Below are 8258 nucleotides of genomic sequence, written 5' to 3'. Positions count from 1 at the left end.
CGTCACCATGTCCAGTGGGACCGTGGTCTCCCTGACCATCCCTGACCCTAATGGCCGGCTATCTAGGGAGTGCACGGGGAAAGGAGAATCTATCGGCACCAGCGGAACCCCTAATTTAAGGGCGAGTCCGCGATCCATAAAGTTCCCAGCTGCGCCTGAATCGACTAGCGCCCTATGCTGGGAAGAGGGAAAAAAGTGAAGGAAAAAGGTTAAGACAAACATGTGGCCAACAGAGGGTTCTGGGTGAGTTTGATGCAGACTCACCTGGGATGATCGAGAAGCGTTCCGCCTGCCATCTCTACTCCCAGACGGACCCCCCCAGCACCGATCAGACGTGTGTCCTCTCCGACCACAGTTGGTGCAGGGAAGGCCTCCTCCTCCGGTACCCCTCGGCGCAGCCCCTCCCAACTCCATCGGAATGGGAGCGGAGGGGCTGGGTGGTGGAACGCACAGGACCCTCTCTGAACGCCCGCGGGCAGCCAGCAGATTGTCCAGTCGAATGGACATGTCAATCAGCTGATCCAGTGACAGAGTGGTGTCCCGACACGCTAACTCCCGGCGGACGTCCTCTCGGAGACTACACCTGTAGTGGTCCATAAGGGCCCTGTCGTTCCACCCAGATCCGGCTGCCAAGGTCCGGAACTCCAGCGCGTAATCCTGGGCGCTCCTCCTCTCCTGCCTGAGATGAAAAAGTCGTTCTCCCACCGCTCGGCCGTCTAGAGGGTGATCAAACACGGCACGGAAGCGGAGGGAAAACTCTGGGTAGTGCTCCCGCGCTGAGTCTGGGCCATTCCAGACTGCGTTCGCCCACTCCAGAGCACGACCCGTGAGGCAGGAGATGAGGACACTCACCCTCTCCGCTCCTGAGGGAGTGGGTCTAACGGTGGCCAGGTATAGCTCCAGCTGAAGCAGAAACCCCTGGCAACCCGACGCCGCTCCATCATAAGCCCTCGGTAGCGTCAGACGGAGGGTGCTGGAGTCGAGTGATGGGGAGTCCGGAGCCGTGGGTGCCGAAGGTGGAGAGAGGAGACCACTCCTCTCCCATCGGTCCATTCTCTCCATTACTTGATCCATCGCAGATCCGATCCGATGGAGAACGGTGGTGTGGTGGAGAACCCGTTCCTCCATCGATGGGAGAGGGTTGGCTCTGCTCCTGCTGACTCCATTCAATTTGATTTAGGTGCGGGATTCTGTAATGCTGCGGGTGTCGTGGGTGTGGAGTCAGACGCAGGAGACAGAGAGTGCAATGCTGTGCGTCTTTAATTGCACCAACGCACCACAGGGTACTCACAATAGTAACGACCCCAAACACAGGGAATGAAAATGTACAACGGAAAAGTCACGACCAGGCACTAACACGTACCTCTACAACAGAGCCGAAGGTTACACTGAAATAATCCCGCACAACAACCAGGCGGGCCGGCTGTCTAATAAAGACAAACTAATCATACCTAAACAGGTGCTACCAATAAACATACAAGGAGGGGGAGGAAAGACAATCAGTGGCAGCTAATAGGCCGGTGATGACGACCGCCGAGCGCCACTCGTGACAATGAGCTACTATCCGTGTAAACGTGGCCAGTGACACAGCAACATTTGAAAAAAAGTTCAAGGCGGCGTACTTTCTATAGGCACTGTGTCTTATCTGTCTTGTTTTGCATTTCTCAGCTGAGTACTGTGCATTACCTGGCACGACCCTGTCATAAATACATCTCCACCCGGTCCAGACCATTCTGTAGTTATCTTATCTGATTGTATTGCAATCATTTTATCAACCCCCCTCCCATTTGGTCACATAAACTATATAAAAGGACAGACTAAACTTCTCATCACTGGTTCTTTCATCGTTGAAATTCCCTAGGTAAGCTTGGAAGGAAACTCTGAGAGCTGACAGTTTATTCCGTCATATTTGGACCAATGATTCATTGTGTAATTGGATGAAAAAACCTTTGATGTTAGCTGCTATTTTGTTTTAGTTGCTAGACACTGTTGCTTTTAATTCTATTGCTAAATTAGTTTCCTAAAGATTCTAAGTATCTGAATGTATTAAGGAGAGTCTGTGAATGAACACATTTAATGCTATAATTTCAATAGTGTAGGACATGTTGTTTAGGACAGTACCATGCACAGTACAGTTGGTCAGGTTTATTTATCTAATGGGGAGATAAATATTAGTCGTGGGTAGTTTATTGTTGTGATGTAGTGAGCAGGTACATGTTTGACACCTTGCATCAGTTCCATCCTGGCATAACCCACTGTAAATACCAACTGTATTATATCAGATTCAAGATGAATTGATTAATCTCTCTCTCTCTCTCTCTCTCTCTCTCTCTCTCTCTCTCTCGTATCAAACAGAAGTTAAGATGTCTAAGCTGACAATTTTAGCAGGTGATAACATACAACTCATCCACTACGACTCCATAGTTTACATCAGGCACAATCACTGCCCTTTGTCGTCTAATAAAAGGATATGCTTTGACAAATGTTTTTTGGCAATATACAAAGTGCAGTTTGAAAGGCAAAGCAAATACCTATCACATCAGTGCAGATAAAAGTTATTCTCATGAGTTACTCATGTATTGACCTCAGATTTTTCTCTCTCTCTTTCTCTAGGCTTGTGCCTGGTGCTGTGCCAGTTGGGTGCTTCCACCTCAGTGTCCACCACAGCTGCAGCTTCTCCCAAGATGGTGTGCTACTTCACCAATTGGTCTCAATACAGACCAGACAAAGGGAAGTACAGGCCCGAGAATGTGGACCCCCACCTGTGCACTCACCTGATCTACGCTTTCTCCATCATCAACAGCCGCAACGAGCTGGTCACCTACGAGTGGAACGATGACGTCCTCTACAAGTCTTTCAACGCCTTGAAGGCCAAGTAAGTGGCTCGCTTCACAACTTATTAGTGTTGGTGTTGAATGAGAAACTTAGTTTCCCAATTGTCCAGGATATTTCATTGTTGTTGTTATTCATTTCTCTGAACTGGAGCTAGTTTTTAGCAGCCACTTAGATTTTTCAATCTACTTATATCCAAAATCGCTGAATAATCTCAAACTCGCCTTTCTTTGCCGTCTCTCTGCAGGAACCCTCATCTTAAGACTCTGCTGGCTGTCGGAGGATGGAACTTCGGTTCTTCCCAGTAAGTACCTTCCTTAGTCATGCCACAGGGCTATGAAACACACCATACATTTGGCTTAAACAACTAGACTTAGGTTTAGAGTACATCTTCAACTGTACCTACAGTATCGTAGTGTTTGGCGGGAAAGGGCAGCAAGCCGAAGGGTTGCTAGTTCGAATCCCTGAGCCAACAAGATTCAATATCTCTCGATGTGCCCTCGGGCAAGGCACTTATCCCTAATTGCACCAGGGTTACTGTTAATAATGGCAGACCCTGGCTGTGACCCCACTCCCTGAGGTTGTTTCAAGAAGAGTTGGGATATGCAAAAAAACACATTTCCAATTCACACATACATATTAATAGACACGTGTACATGTGTGAAATAGCTGAATTTAGGTTGTCTGGGTGTATGTTACCTATACTAGGGGACCTGAAATCACACAACGTTCATGTTTTACAAGCAAAGTGAAGATAAGATGCTGTTCAAAGTGCTTTTGACGTTTGTGTTGTCAAGATTACTTTCATCATGACTATCAGTACTATATGACTACTGATATCTGTACTAATTTACCTGTAGCACACATTAGCATCCATAGTGTATTATATTAAGGCATTGTGATAAAACCTTGATCTTCTCTCAGGTGTTCCATCATGGTGTTCTAGTAGAAAACTGAGTTAACCCAGAACGAAAATCTCACCTAGTTCTGTCAGATGCTCGATTTATGTTTACGTACTTGGTCCATGAGAAATTAGCTAGTAGTATATCTGTGGAAGTAGAACAGTAGTAGGTTGTATTTAGAAAACATATGGTGTATTGTAATACACAGCCTTATGATAAAACTTTTTTCTTCACCTCAGGTTCTCCATCATGGTGAGCAATGCTGCCAACCGTAATACATTCATCCAGTCATCCATCAGCTTCCTGAGGACTCATGGCTTTGACGGGCTGGACCTGGACTGGGAGTACCCTGGAGCCCGAGGGAGCCCCCCAGAGGACAAGAAGAGGTTCACTCTGTTGTGCCAGGTGGGTGTGGCACCTCCACTACAGTTATTAGTCAATGGAAACAATGTAGATAATGGTTTGGATTTATTAGTGCTTTACCAAGCATCCAAAGAGCTTTACAAAAACTGAGTGCATCATATTCATATATTTTCCCAAGCTCGTATGGTTTCCCATAATACATCTTTACCGTGTATCTCCAACCCTTTCTGACACATGATGCTTTCTGTATGTACGTTTTACAGGAGCTCGTGGCTGCCTACGCAGCTGAGGCCAAGTCCACCGGCAATGCCCAGCTCATGCTGACTGCTGCCGTGTCCGCTGGGAAGGGAACCATCGATGCTGGATATGAGATTGCTGAGATCGCCAAGTGAGTCTAGAGGCCATTTTTAATATGAATGTTTCCAGCATTGTTCCATCAGTTTTTATAGTGAGCTCTGGATCTTTAGAAACAGCTTCCAGGTGCCATTTCTGATCTAAATAGTTATAGTTTATGTGTCTGCTTGTGTGTGTATCTCCAGGTCTCTAGACTTCATCAACGTGATGACCTATGACTTCCACGGAACTTGGGAGCAATTCACTGGACACAACAGCCCACTCTACCGTGGTGCTCATGACACGGGAGACCTTATCTTCTTCAACACTGTAAGGAAAGTTTCCACACGAACTGACAGAATGTTTAGCAGTGTGTATAATGATACTTTTGTAGTGACTAAACAACCATCTTCATGAAGACAAATTGGTTTCATACATCATACAGCTTTACCGATGATATTGACTTATTATGGTATAATTATGACATTTGCTACGATGATAAAGAAACACCATAGTGCCACTTCACCTTTGAGTGTTATTCTACAACAGGGATGGGACATCGTGGCCCCCATTATTTTATGTTTTCTTTGGGACGGGGGGGGGGGGGGGGGGACTCAGTCAGGGTCTTAGAATACACAAGGTGCAATTTTGAAGTTTGGTTGTGCATCAGCAATCATTTAATTAGCCCATGTCAGCTACATTTGTTATAGATTGGTAAATTAGTCTAGTGGCCAGCTACCTAAACTTGTAGTAATCATGGTTGAATTACCGACCGGGGTGGGGCCCAGTGATCATCAGTTATCACATTAAACACTGCAAACATTTGCCTCCACCTTTTTTGGAAAATGTGTAGAATTGCAGGAAATTAGCTGTAAAACTTCACTTTCTCATCTCCACCCCATGGCAAGATGAGCAGAATTGCAGGATTTTTTTTCTTCTCTTTGCTGTCACGGGGGGCTAAAATGTTCGCAAGGTGGCGGGGTATGGATGTGAGTATGCAGACCCACGAGCCACTGCGGCCCCTAATGATGAGTTCCGTTTTTTTGTGGCCCCCACCTGCATCAAATTTACCCATCCCTGTTCAACAACAATAAATGCCCTAGCACTGCTGAGGTACTTGCTATATTTCTCACCTCTCTCCCCATCCCCCCCATCCCTCCACCCCTCTCTTTCTCTCTCAGGACTATGCCATGAAGTACTGGAGAGACAATGGCACCCCAGTGGAGAAGCTGAACATGGGCTTTGCCTCCTATGGTCGTACCTTCCGCCTTACATCATCTGACACCAGTGTTGGAGCACCAGCTAGTGGCCCCGCCTCCGCCGGGCCCTATACACGCGAGGCCGGCTTCTGGGCATACTATGAGGTGAGAGCTGGGGGCCAAAACATTCATACACTCCAAAGCAAAGTTATATATTTGTTTTTCATTGTTATTTCAAGAATGCAGTACAAGAGGGTGATTTCATTTGCATGATGATTTCACAAAACAACCTCCCGTTTCATGTGTTTTGTTCAGATCTGCACCTTTGTGAAGGGCACAACAGTTGAGATGATTGCAGACCAGATGGTTCCTTATGCCTACAAGGGCAATGAGTGGGTTGGATTTGACAACAGGCAGAGCTACGAGACCAAGGTCATTTTCAATTCAACATTTACCATGATACTAATTTAGAAAAGAGGACATTCTTGCTCAGTCATTAAAGTGGTAAACAAAGTATCTGGCATGATACTTAAGCTTTGTGAAAACTTGGGTGACATAGCCTCTAAATATATACCCTTTCTCTCTCTGTCTTTGTCTCTCTACCTTTCTCTGTCCTCCTTCAATCCCACAGGTCCGCTACATGAAGGCCAACAAGTTTGGCGGGGCTTTCGTGTGGGCCCTGGATCTTGATGACTTCGCCAACCAGTTCTGCGCCGAGGGTAATCACCCTCTGCTGGGACATCTGCGCAACCTTCTTGACATTGGTAAGTCTGACGTTTCAGTGAAGGAACAAACTTGACAATCCAAAACTTAACTAAAGTGTAATCGGAAGTGAACCAAATACTGGAACAGATTATCCCACTGTGGAGGGGGCCACTATGGTAAATGCAGTCAGATTAAATAATGTCCAGACATTTCATCACCTCAGCTCTGTCCCTCGTGGTAAAACCCTCTCTCCTCTTTTCTCTTTCCTCCCATCCAGAGCTGCCCCCTCTGCCCCCTACCACCACCCCCAAACCTGGCTCAGTCACCACCACACGCCCCACCACCACGCGCCCCCACCACCCACGCCCCTGGGACCGGCTTCTGCAATGGCAAGCCTGATGGCATCTACGCAAACCCAGAGGACAACAACTCCTTCTACATGTGCGCTGGTGGCATCACTAACCTCAGCAAATGCGGCAGTGGCACCGTCTTCAACGATAGCTGCAAGTGCTGTGTATGGCCTTGAGCGTGTTGTGAGGGAGTGAATTTATGACTTGTGATTTTAATTTCAGATCCCCATTAGCTGTTGAAGAAAAAGCAGCTTTCGTTCCTGGCGTCCATTAGCATCGTTAATGCTAAAGCTAACACCAACTTTGTATTTACCAACTTCAAGTGTTACCGTCGTGAAAAAGGTTTTATGGAAGAATACTTTCTGTAGACACCTGAAACCCCACCTCTTTAAGGAATACCTAGGATAGGATAAAGTAATCCCTCTCACCCCCCCTCCCCCTGAAAAGATTTAGATGCACTACTGTTCCACTGGAGGTCATAAGGTGAATGCACCAATTTGTAAGTCGCTCTGGATAAGAGCGTCTGCTAAATGACTTAAATGTTAAATGTTAACAATAGTTGAGATGCATTCAGTTGAGTCTTGCATTGAGTTTAGTAGTAGTGGAAATTGGTTGATTTGAATGTGCATTTTACTTTAGATTAGAAGCATATGAATAAAACATTTTTTTCCTGCTTTATCTTGTTGTAATTTCCCTGTGTTTGACATGGTTTTTAAGACTTTTCATTCTTAGCCCTACAACATATATTACCTTGAGGCTACCATTTTTAACATTGCACTTTTGTATTGCAATACTTCTACAAACCCAAAGCCATTTAACTATATTTTTTCTATTCTATTTGACTATCCGTATCTTTTCCCCTTTTCTTACTGACTCCTCATCAAATGGTAGGTGAAAATATACCAGTAATACTGTAACGGTTGCCTTGGTGGAAGGAGAGGAGGACCAAAGCGCAGCGTGGTAAGTGTTCATATCTTTAATAAAATAACTGAACAAAACAATAAACGACAAATGAACAGTCCTCTTAATTAAGGTGAATGAAAAAACACTAAACAGGAAAATAATCACCCACAAAACACAGGTGGGGAAAGGCTACCTAAGTTTGATTCTCAATCAGAGACAACGAACGACACCTGCCTTTGATTGAGAACCATACCAGGCCAAACATAAAACCACAACATAGAAAAAGTAACATAGACTACCCAACCCAACTCACGCCCTGACCAAACTAAAACAAAGACATAATAAAGGAACTAAGGTCAGAATGTGACAGTACCCCCCCCCCCAAAAGGTGCGGACTTCGGCCGCAAAACCTGAACCTATAGGGGAGGGTCTGGGTGGGCGTCTGTCCGCGGTGGCGGCTCTGGCGCGGGACGTGGACCCCACTCCATCATAGTCTTTGCCCGCTTCTTTACCCGCCTCCGGGGCGCTTTTAGAGCGGCGACCCTCGCCGCCGACCTCGGACTGGGGACCCTAGCAGCGGGCCCCAAATGGACGGGAGACTCCGGCAGCACCGGACAGGCGGGAGACTCCGGCAACGCTGGATTGAGGAGCGATTCCGGCAGCGCCTAACT

The 8258-nt window shown here is 46.5% G+C and overlaps 1 pseudogene; it reads left to right on the top strand.

Moving 5' to 3' along the window:
- The first annotated feature begins 1791 nt into the window (after positions 1 to 1791).
- Positions 1792 to 7362, top strand: LOC115142559 (acidic mammalian chitinase-like; annotated as a pseudogene).
- The last annotated feature ends 896 nt before the right edge of the window (positions 7363 to 8258 follow it).

Source organism: Oncorhynchus nerka, linkage group LG2 (genome assembly GCF_034236695.1).
Source record: "Oncorhynchus nerka isolate Pitt River linkage group LG2, Oner_Uvic_2.0, whole genome shotgun sequence".
Classification (NCBI taxonomy): domain Eukaryota; kingdom Metazoa; phylum Chordata; class Actinopteri; order Salmoniformes; family Salmonidae; genus Oncorhynchus; species Oncorhynchus nerka.
The sequence above is the reverse complement of the archived record's forward strand: the minus strand, read 5'-3'. Positions and strand labels throughout refer to the sequence as shown.